Source organism: Lepisosteus oculatus, chromosome 2 (assembly GCF_040954835.1).
Source record: "Lepisosteus oculatus isolate fLepOcu1 chromosome 2, fLepOcu1.hap2, whole genome shotgun sequence".
NCBI classification, from domain to species: domain Eukaryota; kingdom Metazoa; phylum Chordata; class Actinopteri; order Semionotiformes; family Lepisosteidae; genus Lepisosteus; species Lepisosteus oculatus.
This window is the reverse complement of record NC_090697.1, coordinates 20,433,521-20,449,909: the sequence shown is the minus strand read 5'-3', so window position 1 is coordinate 20,449,909 and position 16,389 is coordinate 20,433,521. Positions and strand designations below refer to the sequence as shown.

The following is a 16,389-nucleotide window of genomic DNA, read 5'->3' as shown; positions in this document are numbered from 1 at the left end:
TACTTTGGGCCGACCAGATGCGGCAGGGCGCCCGCCTGAGCCCCCGTTGCGTTACAATATAAAACTGTATTCAAGTTTCTAGATCTACAGTACTTGGTTACCTACAGTAACAATTTAAGTGGAAATAAATATGAAAGCAAGTCTTAATGATAAAATTTGTATAAATATTAATCCAATCAGATTGGTAGTAAAAACGTATTGATGGTAAATTGCAATGTGTGTCAATATTTGTTTGAAATTGTTAATTAACATTGTGCTTGTCCCTCTAATAAAGTGAATGACTGTGCCCCTGAATGAAAGGACTAAGCATTTTCTTTGCTAGCTGAAGAAAGAGTTGAACTTGCAAAATCATTTAGAACATAAGCTGAAATGCGTATGCATGATCATTTTTAATTGTTTACTTCATTTCTAAGAGGTCATATTTCTTTTTTACTTTTTCTTTGCATCATTTTCTTTCTGCTTTACATACTGTATCACACAATGTACGGCTTATACCAGCAATACTTGCTGACACTACTAGAAAAACCGTAACAGAAAGTATTTACTGTAGATGCTAATCAAATGCGTTAAAATAATTAATAGGTTTATTTCATGCTGAAAAAAAGAAGAAAGAGAACACAACGTTTCGGCCGTGGAGCCTTCTTCAACCTGAAGAAGGCTCCACGGCCGAAACGTTGTGTTCTCTTTCTTCTTTTTTTCAGCATGGAATAAACCTATTACTTGTTCCTTTGCAGCCTACGCATGCTGACGCAGCTACCCACCTGAACTACAACCGCGTTAAAATAATTATTTCTAGTTTGAAAAAGAAAGTCTTTAAATAGTGTTTTGTACACCAAATGGACCAAATAACCAAATACAAAAAATGGCTGAAAAAACATTCAAACAGTCATGGTCTGTATCTGTAAAATATAAGTGTTTGTAAAGCTAGTCCACCCCCCCTCCTGAGAGTGTGGAGAGGTTTCAGTTTAACTTGTACCATTATAACGGAGCTCAAACAAAAAGCGGCTGAGAAAACTTGTTTCACTTTTCGTTGAGTGCAGCTCTTTGGCTGACAGGTAAAAAGAACAGCCTTGTATTCATTAAGGCATACTGCAAAGACGACATTTTAAACAACAGAAGGTTCCAGAAGAACATTGACTTAACACGAATGATCAGGTGAGTTATTTTCTTCTATCTAGGAGTTAGTCAGCGTCCGGCAATTAGAAAGAAGTAATAATGTCTGAGGGCAGAATTTTGTACAGTTGATTAACATCTAATTTAAAACAATAAAGACAGGAAGCTCAGTGAAATAGTACACATTACGTAAAGGCTATTGTGTGGAGAACTCAACAGCAGTTGTATGTGGTCTCTAGCACAGTTATGAACCCCACCTCTTTATGCACCTGCCATCGATCTTGTTGTTAGATGTGTCTAGAAACTATCGGGCTAAATTTCAGTGCATAGGCCATTCCCAAATCTGCAACTGTTTCATTTTGCCATTGCTAACGGTACGAAGACCACATGCTGTAATATGTATAGAAGATCTGTCTGCACTCAGGGGATATAGGATTTTTCTTTTTTCCTTTAAATGTATCTTTCCTTTTTTTTACTCAAATGTGTCTTTGTTCTTTTTTAAGACTTTTTTTCATATTTTAAAAAATACACATATTGCAATAGAGTGGCATTGTGATTATTTATGGCTTTGTAAATTTCCAAAAGTCTTTGAAGAATATACAGCTAGTCAAGCTCAATTAACATTGTGCTTGTCCCTCTAATAAAGTGAATGACTGTGCCCCTGAATGAAAGGACTAAGCATTTTCTTTGGTAGCTGAAGAAAGAGTTGAACATGTCTTGCAAAATCATTTAGAACATAAGATGAAATGTGTATGCATGATCATTTTTAATTGTTTACTTCATTTCTAAGAGGTCATATTTCTTTTTTACTTTCCAATATTTGTATAGCAACTGGAAAATTGTTCAAAATAGAGACAGGTCAAGGCCCACAGCCACAAAAATCACACAGTTGTAAGGTTAAAAAAACACCCTAATGGGCCACTGCTACTGTATGTGGCATCACAGCTCTTCTATCCTCCATGTGGCTGTGATGATAGATTGACGTATTGCCAGGTTTTAACAAAGTAGATAATCTGGGATGGTGATTACAGATGGTAATGACATTTTGTAACCCATTCCCATTCCTCTGGAAATTTACTGGAGATGTGATATCGTGTAGCAGCAGACAGCTGGACGAGCTGTACACACCTGCTCAGCAGAGGCAGTCATGCAGCCACTTCGCCTTTAATAATGACTGTACCTTGCAGGCAGGGACCCAAGGGTATGGAATTAACTCATAACAGTGAGATAAGGGTGGTTGCAAAAGACAAAGGTGGCAGAATCTACCACTGACATTAAGTGGTACGCTATAAACACAACATTGTCTTGGCCGTTTGTAATATTTTCTATACTCCAGTGTGAAGTTCTGTCCCTGCTAGGATGTGTTTACAGTTCTTAGTGTGACCAGATGACTCGTGTGTCAGTGCAAGCTGAGAGCACTAAAAGCATCATTTTCTTTCTGCTTTACATACTGTATCACACAATGTACGGCTTATACCAGCAATACTTGCTGACACTACTAGAAAAACCGTAACAGAAAGTATTTACTGTAGATGCTAATCAAATGCGTTAAAATAATTATTTCTAGGTTGAAGAAGAAAATCTTTAAATAGTGTTTTGTACACCAAATGAACCAAATAACCAAATACAAAAAATGGCTGAAAAAACATTCAAACAGTCATGGTCTGTATCTGTAAAATATTAGGGTTTGTAAAGCTAATCCTCCCCCCTGTCTCTGACGTCCAAAGGGACTAAGCGTGGGGAGTAGGAGAGCAGAAAAAGACCGAGACGGGAAAAAGGGCCGGGCTCATTAGTGCAAAGAGTTCAGAAATGCCGTATAGAAACCTATGCCCTCAGGGAGCGGACGTGGGACGCCCTGGTGCTAGACGGGTCTCAGGACATCCGAACGTCAATTCTGAGCGAGGACAGAGTGCAAGACCCGGAAATATATAGCCCAAGGGAAAGAGAAAGACCGGAAGGACAGCAGACCAGAACCTAGGGACAGGACAGAGAAGGAGCGCCCTCTGGCTGCAGAGGGCGTGACACCCCCCTCCTGAGAATGTGGAGAGGTTTCAGTTTAACTTGTACCATTATAACGGAGCTCAAACAAAAAGCGACTGAGAAAACTTGTTTCACTTTTCGTTGAGTGCAGCTCTTTGGCTGACAGGTAAAAAGAACAGCCTTGTATTCATTAATTCATACTGCAAAGAAGACATTTTAAACAACAGAAGGTTCCAGAAGAACATTGACTTAACACGAATGATCAGGTGAGTTATTTTCTTCTATCTAGGAGTTAGTCAGCGTCCGGCAATTAGAAAGAAGTAATAATGTCTGAGGGCAGAATTTTGTACAGTTGATTAACATCTAATTTTAAACAATAAAGACAGGAAGCTCAGTGAAATAGTACACATTACATAAAAGCTATTGTGTGGAGAACTCAACAGCAGTTGTATGTGGTCTCTAGCACAGTTACGAACCCCACCTCTTTATGCACCTGCAATCGATCTTGTTGTTAGATGTGTCTAGAAACTATCGGGCTAAATTTCAGTGCATAGGCCATTCCCAAATCTGCAACTGTTTCATTTTACCATTGCTAATGGTACGAAGACCACATGCTGTAATATGTATAGAAGATCTGTCTGCACTCAGGGGATATATGATTTTTCTTTTTTCCTTTAAATGTATCTTTCCTTTTTTTTACTCAAATGTGTCTTTGTTCTTTTTTAAGACTTTTTTCATATTTTAAAAAATACACATATTGCAATAGAGTGGCATTGTGATTTTTTATGGCTTTGTAAATTTCCAAAAGTCTTTGAAGAATATACAGCTAGTCAAGCTCAATTAACATTGTGCTTGTCCCTCTAATAAAGTGAATGACTGTGCCCCTGAATGAAAGGACTAAGCATTTTCTTTGCTAGCTGAAGAAAGAGTAGAACATGTCTTGCAAAATCATTTAGAACATAAGCTGAAATGTGTATGCATGATCATTTTTAATTGTTTACTTCATTTCTAAGAGGTCATATTTCTTTTTTACTTTCCAATATTTGTATAGCAACTGGAAAATTGTTCAAAATAGAGACAGGTCAAGGCCCACAGCCACAAAAATCACACAGTTGTAAGGTTAAAAAAACACCCTAACGGGCCACTGCTACTGTACGTGGCATCACAGCTCTTCTATCCTCAATGTGGCTGTGATGATAGATTGACTTATTGGCAGGTTTTAACAAAGCAGATAATCTGGGATGGTGATTACAGATGGTAAAGACATTTTGTAACCCATTCCCATTCCTCTGGAAATTGACTGGAGATGTGATGTCATGTAGCAGCAGACAGCTGGACAAGCTGTACACACCTGCTCAGCAGAGGCAGTCATGCAGCCACTTCGCCTTTAATAATGACTGTACCTTGCAGGCAGGGACCCAAGGGTATGGAATTAACTCATAACAGTGAGATAAGGGTGGTTGCAAAAGACAAAGGTGGCAGAATCTACCACTGACATTTAGTGGTACGCTATAAACACAACATTGTCTTGGCCGTTTGTAATATTTTCTATACTCCAGTGTGAAGTTCTGTCCCTGCTAGGATGTGTTTACAGTTCTTAGTGTGACCAGATGACTCGTGTGTCAGTGCAAGCTGAGAGCACTAAAAGCATCATTTTCTTTCTGCTTTACATACTGTATCACACAATGTACGGCTTATACCAGCAATACTTGCTGACACTACTAGAAAAACCGTAACAGAAAGTATTTACTGTAGATGCTAATCAAATGCGTTAAAATAATTATTTCTAGGTTGAAGAAGAAAATCTTTAAATAGTGTTTTGTACACCAAATGGACCAAATAACCAAATACAAAAAATGGCTGAAAAAACATTCAAACAGTCATGGTCTGTATCTGTAAAATATTAGTGTTTGTAAAGCTAGTCCACCCCCCCTCCTGAGAGTGTGGAGAGGTTTCAGTTTAACTTGTACCATTATAACGGAGCTCAAACAAAAAGCGCTGAGAAAACTTGTTTCACTTTTCGTTGAGTGCAGCTCTTTGGCTGACAGGTAAAAAGAACAGCCTTGTATTCATTAAGGCATACTGCAAAGAAGACATTTTAAACAACAGAAGGTTCCAGAAGAACATTGACTTAACACGAATGATCAGGTGAGTTATTTTCTTCTATCCAGGAGTTAGTCAGCGTCCGGCAATTAGAAAGAAGTAATAATGTCTGAGGGCAGAATTTTGTACAGTTGATTAACATCTAATTTAAAACAATAAAGACAGGAAGCTCAGTGAAATAGTACACATTACGTAAAGGCTATTGTGTGGAGAACTCAACAGCAGTTGTATGTGGTCTCTAGCACAGTTATGAACCCCACCTCTTTATGCACCTGCCATCGATCTTGTTGTTTGATGTGTCTAGAAACTATCGGGCTAAATTTCAGTGCATAGGCCATTCCCAAATCTGCAACTGTTTCATTTTACCATTGCTAACGGTACGAAGACCACATGTGTAATATGTATAGAAGATCTGTCTGCACTCAGGGGATATAGGATTTTTCTTTTTTCCTTTAAATGTATCTTTCCTTTTTTTTACTCAAATGTGTCTTTGTTCTTTTTTAAGACTTTTTTCATATTTTAAAAAATACACATATTGCAATAGAGTGGCATTGTGATTTTTTATGGCTTTGTAAATTTCCAAAAGTCTTTGAAGAATATACAGCTAGTCAAGCTCAATTAACATTGTGCTTGTCCCTCTAATAAAGTGAATGACTGTGCCCCTGAATGAAAGGACTAAGCATTTTCTTTGCTAGCTGAAGAAAGAGTAGAACATGTCTTGCAAAATCATTTAGAACATAAGCTGAAATGTGTATGCATGATCATTTTTAATTGTTTACTTCATTTCTAAGAGGTCATATTTCTTTTTTACTTTCCAATATTTGTATAGCAACTGGAAAATTGTTCAAAATAGAGACAGGTCAAGGCCCACAGCCACAAAAATCACACAGTTGTAAGGTTAAAAAAACACCCTAACGGGCCACTGCTACTGTACGTGGCATCACAGCTCTTCTATCCTCCATGTGGCTGTGATGATAGATTGACGTATTGGCAGGTTTTAACAAAGTAGATAATCTGGGATGGTGATTACAGATGGTAATGACATTTTGTAACCCATTCCCATTCCTCTGGAAATTTACTGGAGATGTGATATCGTGTAGCAGCAGACAGCTGGACGAGCTGTACACACCTGCTCAGCAGAGGCAGTCATGCAGCCACTTCGCCTTTAATAATGACTGTACCTTGCAGGCAGGGACCCAAGGGTATGGAATTAACTCATAACAGTGAGATAAGGGTGGTTGCAAAAGACAAAGGTGGCAGAATCTACCACTGACATTTAGTGGTATGCTATAAACACAACATTGTCTTGGCCGTTTGTAATATTTTCTATACTCCAGTGTGAAGTTCTGTCCCTGCTAGGATGTGTTTACAGTTCTTAGTGTGACCAGATGACTCGTGTGTCAGTGCAAGCTGAGAGCACTAAAAGCATCATTTTCTTTCTGCTTTACATACTGTATCACACAATGTACGGCTTATACCAGCAATACTTGCTGACACTACTAGAAAAACCGTAACAGAAAGTATTTACTGTAGATGCTAATCAAATGCGTTAAAATAATTATTTCTAGGTTGAAGAAGAAAATCTTTAAATAGTGTTTTGTACACCAAATGGACCAAATAACCAAATACAAAAAATGGCTGAAAAAACATTCAAACAGTCATGGTCTGTATCTGTAAAATATTAGTGTTTGTAAAGCTAGTCCACCCCCCCTCCTGAGAGTGTGGAGAGGTTTCAGTTTAACTTGTACCATTATAACGGAGCTCAAACAAAAAGCGCTGAGAAAACTTGTTTCACTTTTCGTTGAGTGCAGCTCTTTGGCTGACAGGTAAAAAGAACAGCCTTGTATTCATTAAGGCATACTGCAAAGAAGACATTTTAAACAACAGAAGGTTCCAGAAGAACATTGACTTAACACGAATGATCAGGTGAGTTATTTTCTTCTATCTAGGAGTTAGTCAGCGTCCGGCAATTAGAAAGAAGTAATAATGTCTGAGGGCAGAATTTTGTACAGTTGATTAACATCTAATTTAAAACAATAAAGACAGGAAGCTCAGTGAAATAGTACACATTACGTAAAGGCTATTGTGTGGAGAACTCAACAGCAGTTGTATGTGGTCTCTAGCACAGTTATGAACCCCACCTCTTTATGCACCTGCCATCGATCTTGTTGTTAGATGTGTCTAGAAACTATCGGGCTAAATTTCAGTGCATAGGCCATTCCCAAATCTGCAACTGTTTCATTTTACCATTGCTAACGGTACGAAGACCACATGTGTAATATGTATAGAAGATCTGTCTGCACTCAGGGGATATAGGATTTTTCTTTTTTCCTTTAAATTTATCTTTCCCTTTTTTTTACTCAAATGTGTCTTTGTTCTTTTTTAAGACTTTTTTTCATATTTTAAAAAATACACATATTGCAATAGAGTGGCATTGTGATTTTTATGGCTTTGTAAATTTCCAAAATTCTAGGAAGAATATACAGCTAGTCAAGCTAGTCATTCTTTCTACCGAGAAAGAATAAGAGTAGAAAGAGAACCAGAATCAGAAGCCATTAGAAGATCGTACGTGACTTTAACCAGGGCAGTTTCTGTGCGGTGAAGTCGTTGAAACCAGATTGGAGGGGTTCAAAGAAGTTAAAATGAAAGGAGAAGTATTTTGTGGTTGTGAAAATCTATGCCTGATCAAGTGAGATATTCAACCATGGTGACTTTTAAATTGAGGGTTAAAATTTTTTTAATATTTTTTTGTATTTATGATATTGATATATGAATTTAATTTTAATTATAGTAACTGTCATTGATTCTTGTTAAAATATTTTAGCAAGTACAGTAGTTGAGAACACAGAGATGTAAAAGATATAATGAGAAGAGCCCATTCATCCCATTTAGCCATCTTGGTTGTAAGTACTGTATCTACAGTAATTAATCTTAAAGAAGCTAGGGTATTGATTTCCACAACATGGTATGGTAGCTTGTTACAGACTCCCAGAACCCTTTATATAAAGAAATGCCTTCTGATCTATACATCTATATGATCATGTATCCATACATCAATCCATTTTACATCCATCAACTTATTCCTGACAAGAGTTGTGGTGGTAATAGGCTGTGGAGCAGACAAGACTTTTCTTTCCCAGCTCCAGCACCTCCTGGGTCATTCCAAAGACCTCACAGGCTTTCTGAGAGATATAATCCCTCCAAAGTGTCCTGTGTCTGCTCTCTTCCCAGTGGGCCATGCCTGATACATCACCAGGAATCCTAGACAGCAGAGCTTCTTATTCTCTCATGGTGAGTAAACCCAGCATCCCTACGGAGAGAGTTAATTTCTGCTCCTTCTATCTGCAATCTCTTTCTTTCGGTCACTACCCAAAGCTCATGACCATAGGTGACCTTAGAATATAGATCTACTATACAAAAAAACCGAGAGCTTTGTCTGAAGTCTCAACTACTGCAGCTATTGCACCAATCTGCTGGTCAATATCATGATCCCCTCTACCCTCCAGACCCCAAGATACTCCTCTACTCGGGGCAGCTGTCCCCCCCTTACCTAGAGAGAGCAAACCACTGTTTCCAGGAGACGGCCATGACCTGGGAGGTACTGTCTCTCAAACCCTGACCACATCATAGTCAGCAGCAGACCACACCAATGCAAGATCACAGTCAGATAAGGCAAAGAGGACAACAATACAGAGATAGCAGAGATGCATCCCTTAGGCATCCCTTAGGCCCCCCAAACTGGATACAGTCCAGACCTCAGCTGCACCTTGATACCCTGTCCATGATGAACAGGAGAGGAGACAAGATACACCCTTGGTGGAGTCTGACGCCCACCTTGAACGGGCTTGATTTAACAGTGCAAACACAGACACAACTCTCACTTGAAAAGTGCAGTGACCCTGGCGCCCCATCCTCCTGCAGCACCTCCCCCAAGTCACAGTTTCCAAGTCTGCAAAACATGTGTAGACAGGGATGGCACACTTCCATGTCAGGACAATGTTGGGTTCAATTCCACACCCCTCGTGCTATCTGTATGGCTTGTGTCCACCTTGGTTTTCACCAAGTGCTCCTATTTCTTTCCACTGGTATAGTTTCTTGCTCTCCCCTGATCCTGAATTAGTTGAAGGAGTTAAAGTGGATGGATGACTATATACTTCCACTAAGTTTCTTTACTGTTGCAGTACTGAACCCTTAAGTATTCAAGGGTACTGACCCTTTAATGCAGTCTGTATTGAACTCACTTCCATTTGATTTTCTTTTTTTAATAACTGCATTGAAACATTATATCGTACTTTTCTAAATTGTGACTTTATTGGTTTAGGGATGAATTTGTTTCAGCCTTTTTTATTGTTTTTGAGTAATACTATTATTCTTTTGCTAACTTTGAATCTATCTGTTCCCAGTTCACCACTTCTATTTTTAGACTCAAAATTTCCCAGTGGTTACCATTACATTTGTATTCTATTCCCTTAATTACATCTTTGTTGTTTGAAAACATGAAATCATTAAAAAATCTTTGTTAGGCAGGAAATTATTAACATTTTCAAACATCAGCTTCTGCATACTTCTTCACATATTCCATAATCTACACTACATATTGCTTTCTCTCAGCTATATAATGTTACCACTGCTACTGTACATACATTCCTTGTAATTATCATACAATAAGATACTACCTTGTTCTCAATTCTGTTAGATGGCCTATGAACAGTGAAGGCTGGAATTATTAACTAGAGGTACAGTATTACAAGTCTCCCATGGTGAGGTTCTCTGCCAGGATGTACTGAACTTGTGCATTGTTGAATTTATGTAATACTTAAAAAATATAAAGACTAATACATGTTGATGTTTTGTTTTGTAGGATACCCTGTTCGTGGTGAGTATGTTTTGATGAAAAAACTCTTAAATCCTGCATCTAAAATCTATTTCCTACTTTGCCTCCGAGAGTTACTGTATGCTAGCCGTCTGATCTGTCTTTTTAAAATTGAGTCATTGTATGTTTAAAAATTGTATTTTAAACCATCAGAAATATATTTTTTTATTTCAAAGGCACAAATATGAATAATATTGAACATGCAAAAGTATAAAGAATGTAATGTAAATAGAGAGCCAAAATATCCCCAAAGTTCCCAAAACATGAAATTCAGAAAGATTAATATCATTGGAAGGAATACTCTTATCTCAATTATTTTTGCATTATTCACCTATTTCAGAGCACTATAAATCATCCAAAAAAAGGTGTCTTTTTTTCTAGGAACTTGTTTTCACCAGGTGCTGCGAGTGTGTACGTGACTATATTTGTGTGTGCCCTGTGATGAACTGACATCCTGTCCAGGGTGTATCCTGCCTTGTGCCCTTTTCTTGTCAGGATCCGATCCTGATTTCCTCTCCCCTGAATTGGATGAAGTGGTTAGAAAATGAATGGATGGATAATTGGTCTGGATCTTGGATTGCACACTACTGTTTATTGTATAATGCTACAGTAAAATATTTTGGTTTTCCAAAATGCATTGTAGTTTATGTAAAAAGACCAAAGAAAATTAATGTTTCTCTTTTCTTTCCAGATCCTCGGCATTGTGAGTATTTTTTCCAAAATGATCTGTTTATTTCTGTGCTGTTACAATTTAATATTTCATACATATCACTAGTGTTTTCATATCTTCATGAGAGAAACATTACTGCCGAATGAATTTTGACCAACAGAATGCAAAGCAATACAAATTAAAGCATGTCTAAAACTCAAATGAAAAGCTAAAGAAATTTCAGAGATTAGTAAATGAGAATGTCATAAAAAATTAATTTCAGTTTGTGAACAAGTGAAATGAATAAGACAATTTGTGTCTTATTTATTTTCACCTCTGTTAATAAACATTTGGGAGTACATATAATTCTGTAATTGTCATGAACAGTTCTTTCCGGGCCCTATGCGGGCAACACGATCCAAAAGGTGAAGAAACAATAGGGAAAAATATCATGCAGGAGTCGGTTAGGAGACAGGGGGGCGTGTCCATGCAGTGCTAGTGTCCGGGGGGCGTGAATCCAGGGCGAACAATCCAAAGGTAAATCCAGAGGGGGAATCCAAGACGGGAGGTTTAGTCCAAGACCAGGGGATCCATCCGTAGTTAAAACCAGAACCGGGTCGGGACCGGCGGGGCAGGGAATCAGGACCAGGAAACTAAAACCATAACGGAGCCAGACGCGGCAGGACCCCGGGCTCTCACGACACGGAAATCAATGAGAAGCCCCGAGCAATCGCCTGCGTCTGGCTTTAAAGGTGGAACTAAAGAGGGGCTGGAATAAGGAACAGGTGTGGGGAATGGGACAGAACGAGGAAGGGCTGGAGCGCCCTTAAGAGGAGGAGTAACGATCGTGACAGTAATGTTTATTTACCAGTCCCATCTGTTTAAGAATGATGCCAAATGAGTGTACTGTAATATAATCGTTCAGCCATTGTTTTTAAAAATAATAAGGCTGTCACAGATTGCACACTAGACTGTTTTTATATAATATGTGTTTTTCTGGAGTGTTACGTAAATAGAAACGTGAAAAAACATAATTATTTTCTAAATACACTGTAGTTTTATGTAAGAAAACTAAACAATGTATGTTTTTGTTTCCCACAGTAAAAGTTTTTTTTCGCAATCATCGGAATGTGCTGTCACAATTTAATACATAATTCAAATGGCAATTAAAAAGTTTTCTTTACTAATCTCTGAAAAGAGCACTGGAATGTATTATGTATTATGTATTAGTGTTTTCAAGCTCATACAATATTAAATAATTTAATGAACATTTTATTAATATGTGAATTTTGAATTTAAGGATGAAGTGAAAAAATCTTATACTATAATTTATTATTTACAGTACTGTATGTGTACAGTATGTAATACATACAGACATCCTGTCCATGGTGTACCCTGCATTGCTCTTGTTGCTTGCTGAAATAGGCTGTGGCTCCCCCACAACCCTGAATTGGATGAAGTAGTTAGAAAATGGATGGATACAATATTTAATATATGTAGCTCTGCATCTGCCAACTTTCAATGTTGCTCGCGGGCTCAGCTGTGTTAAAAGACTTGTACTGTATCTGTGCCATGACAAATTCTCATTTGTCTAGATAACAAGTAAGTAGCATCACCTCTGTTACAGTATGTATTCAGTAAACAGAGTTTGCTACGTAGGGTATTGTATAAGAACAATGAAACATTTACAAATACTTGCTTTCCTCTCCTTTCCAGGTGCTTGTTTTGGTGAGTTTATTTTAAAAAGTAATATCCTCTGGGTGCATACAAGTAGTAAGAGAGAGTAAAGACTTCACCCTGTTTGTGTAGGAGAGGAAGACAAGAGAATGAGCCTCGTAAAGGAGAAATGCAATTATTCAGAATTATAGAATAAGTTTTCTGATTTGCATCATTATAAAATGACCTCAAGCATGAACCATCCAGATTTCTTTTTTTAAACTAGGGATAAAAAAAAATCCTTGCTTTTATTTGTTGAAATAAATAAATAGTACTACTGCTATGAGGGGTTGACAGCTAACGTAATTTCTTATTCGATTTTTGCCAAAAAAGGCATTATAAAGCAATAATTCCATAATCTCTTATGTTTACTGAAGATAAATCTTAGTTTATTTAAAAAAAGTCATGCTTCTGTGAAATTCTGTAAAATGGCAATAATTTCAGTAATTTAAGATATACATTTTTTTAAATTAGAATTGCCAATCATTTGCGTTACACTTAATCTCACAAAGGTGAGAATTAGTATCCTCCAACCCATCCACCATCAAGCCACTTGTCTTTAACACAACAGCACTGATTTTTGGGGATACGCATTTCTCACCTTCAGTAATCTGAAAGAGTACCCTGGCTGACTATCCCCATGTCTTCAATACTCTCTACCTGACAAAGCGCTACCGGAGTCCCACACACACAGTCTGCTCAACCTAGGCTCAAATGAGCACTTTTATCAAATTAAACTCTGTGGTTTACAATATTTACAAAGTATAGCTGTTTTGAAATATGTAAATAAAAGCTATTGGTCATTGTTTGGAGCCCTAACTAGACTTTGAACTGCAGTACTTTAAATTTCTTGAACAGTGTTTATAAAATAAATACTGATATTGTGTTTCTAAATTTGGGAGGACTAAGCAATGTTCTAAAAAACGAAAAAACAAAACTAGTGTTTTTCTTTTCCCAAACCTTTCTCAAAGTATAGTCTTTGCAAGGCTACTTTCCTGGAATTTCATTCCACACATCTCATTCCAAAAGCCTTGTCCTTATATTCACAAAGGGTAAGCTTTAACTGGCAGCCAGGATGGGTTAAAGATCTACAGTACTGTATGTGTTACCCTCCACTGCAAAATCCTTTGGGGAAATGAAGTCTGATCAAGCCTGCTTTTATTCTGTCCTGTCCAAACTTCCCCCTTTTCTTTACCAATCATGGCCTCCTATTCCCCATCTATGAATTGGCTTCATCACTCTGTTTTCCCCCCAAATTATAGTTGATGTGTGGTGAGTGTACTGGCCCTGATTAAGCCCTTAGTCTTCAGATGTCTTAGGGTCAGATCTCACAATACTCTGGGCTCTGTTAGAACTTGCTCTGAATATCTTAATTCACCCCTTAGGTTTGTATTTCTCACATTGATTTTTGTTCGATTCTCGATCTCAACTTTCGGATTTTCCCTTTGTGCTGAACGCCTGTGTTCTACTTCTGGCTATGGACTTGGATTGCCGGACAGCATGTTTTCGGCAACAATCTTTGCTTTGTCCCTAACTACAGCTCCGGACTGTGCTTGCCTGTACCACACATGCATGCTCATCACCACTGTGCCTGTTTCCCTTGCCTGCTACCCTCACCGCTCTGACCTGTGCGTTCCTGTTTTGTCTCTCTCATACCGCACTTGGGTTCACCTTTAGACCCACGGTCGCTGCTTCATTCCACCTCGAGCAGCTTTGTATGAAGCTTTTCATCCACATGTTAAAGTACATACTATAGTACATATAGTACATACTGGACTCACTTTGATTTGTTAAGTTTTTGGTTGAAAATGTTTAAAGTTAAATTTATACTAAACAATTGAAAACTGTATGGCTGCTTCTGTTTTTCAGGTTGCACTTTGGGTAAGTCATTTGTTCATTTTTTGTTTTAAAAAACAAACATTTTTTTCCTGTACCTTAATAATTTAATAATTTGTACGGTAGATATTACTGCAAAACATATTTTAGCAGGCTTTTCCCGGATTTATGCTGTTATTTTAATTTTCTGTATTAATTGTTTGGTTATTATTTCTAAGGGATAAATATTATTAATGCAGTATTGTATTGAAGAAATGAAAGTCATTCATACATTTTTTAATATTACTTCAAGGTTGAGAAAAAAATGCTTTTAAAAAAATTAAATGTGTAATTTACCACAAAAGGATAAAACAATTCAAGTGTAAATGTAAATATCGCATGGTTAAATCTGTGTGTGACATATGTCAGTTCCTTGATTACTTACTCTATAGTTTAAAGAACACACTGGAAAAAGTCATATCCAGACTGTTATTACAGGAACTAATCATTAACTAAGCATTAAAGGGAGATGCATTAATGCATAATTTATTAAAGATAATGAAATATTATTTCTTATGTTCTATACGGGACATGTTATGCTTTATTTTCATTTATTGGAAAATATAAAACTAAATTCACAAGTAATTTCAATCATCATTGAGTTTGTGCTGAAACAATATTTTCAGGTAACTTACTAAAAACAATTGACAATATTTGCAGAAAATATAATGATCATGTATGGATTTTCTGTGCTATGTTCTATACTTTGTCATATGGAATGATATATACACTGCCTTGGATTTGTCTGCATAATGCATATTTATAGTAATGTATAAGAATAAAGCTTAACCCATGTCTATTTTTTCTAGGTTCTCTGGTTCTGTTGCGTAAGTTTTTTTTTTTCTGATACACACATGATGATGTAAACTGGAGGCAACTGTACATTAACATTGCATTAAGATAAAGAGGAATTAATATAGACGCACTGACTGACTGAACACTCCAGGACATGTGCAATGCATTGATGGAGAAAGGTGGTACAGACTCATTGATTGGGCACTCGCTAATCAACACATTTCCTTTGCCTTTGTATGAAAATGGTGGAAATTAGAAATTGACTGAGTGGTTAAGTCAATTAGTAAAATACTATTCATAACCCCCAACTTGTAATTTGTCCAGAACATATCCGATTGGTTGGTATAATTAGAGGCACATTAATTCTTTATTCTCTGGCACAGCTTTGGTGAAAACAATTCAGGCTCACTTGGTTAAACAAAAGTTTTTTTTAATAATGACAAGACAAACAGTATGCTACAGAAAACAACAACACACAAGTTATGTATGTATACAGTATTAACAGACAAGGTGTTTCAGAGGCCTAACATCCTAATCGCCCAGAAAACCTCAGACAGCTACTAGATATTGAACTCTAATGCAGAGGCCACAATAAGAGATAAGCTGCCTTCTAACTAAATGCAATACAATCTGCAGTTAAATCTCTCTCTCTCTGCACACCCAGATGCCACAACTTAAATGGGAGCCTATCTCCCTATTCTACAGATGCACCCACAAGCAGAAAAGATGTCTCTAACTGAGGTATCTTTTACTTGGGAAACCCAAGTTCCCTAAGAACACAGAATAGCAAGCTTACTCTAGCAAGCTTCAGACACTTACTGTAACTCCAATCAGGTTTTGCTTGGATGATCATGAAGTAGGGGCTCTAGCCCAGTGCAAGCTTCAAGTTCCATCTCCTCCTCCCTCCTCTCTTGAGGGCTGAACTTCTTTCTTTCTTTTTCCTCTCTCTTCTTCCCTTTCTCCTCTGCTTCTCCTGTTATCCTTACTTTCTCTGCACTGCAGTCTTAATGTGATCTTATATGGTGTGTTTCTGGACTGCTCATTGACAATGTTTAACCCAAAGCTTAATTAACTAGGTAAACCAAGGTAAACTGTCCAATTGTCTTTGATCAGGGGACCCCTTACATCTCAGCAAACATCTCCTCTGCCTTGGAGCTGGAGATGTTTACACTGCTAGGTGTTAGTTACTTTATCTAAACTCTAAGGGGCACTTCCTAGTCCACTTTAGCTGTAACAATACACTGTATCTGGAATGCATATTTGATCTGTATTCATGTTTTATTTG

At 37.5% G+C, this 16,389-nt stretch overlaps 1 long non-coding RNA gene across 1 annotated transcript; it reads left to right on the top strand.

Annotated features, from left to right (window-relative positions):
• The first annotated feature begins 721 nt into the window (after positions 1-721).
• Positions 722-10,912, top strand: LOC138242860 (uncharacterized). The gene is made up of 7 exons (XR_011191724.1): positions 722-1,155; positions 3,245-3,359; positions 5,127-5,241; positions 7,008-7,122; positions 8,428-8,487; positions 10,058-10,072; positions 10,761-10,912. It is a non-coding gene; the product is annotated as an uncharacterized lncRNA (long non-coding RNA).
• Positions 10,913-16,389: the final 5,477 nt, after the last annotated feature.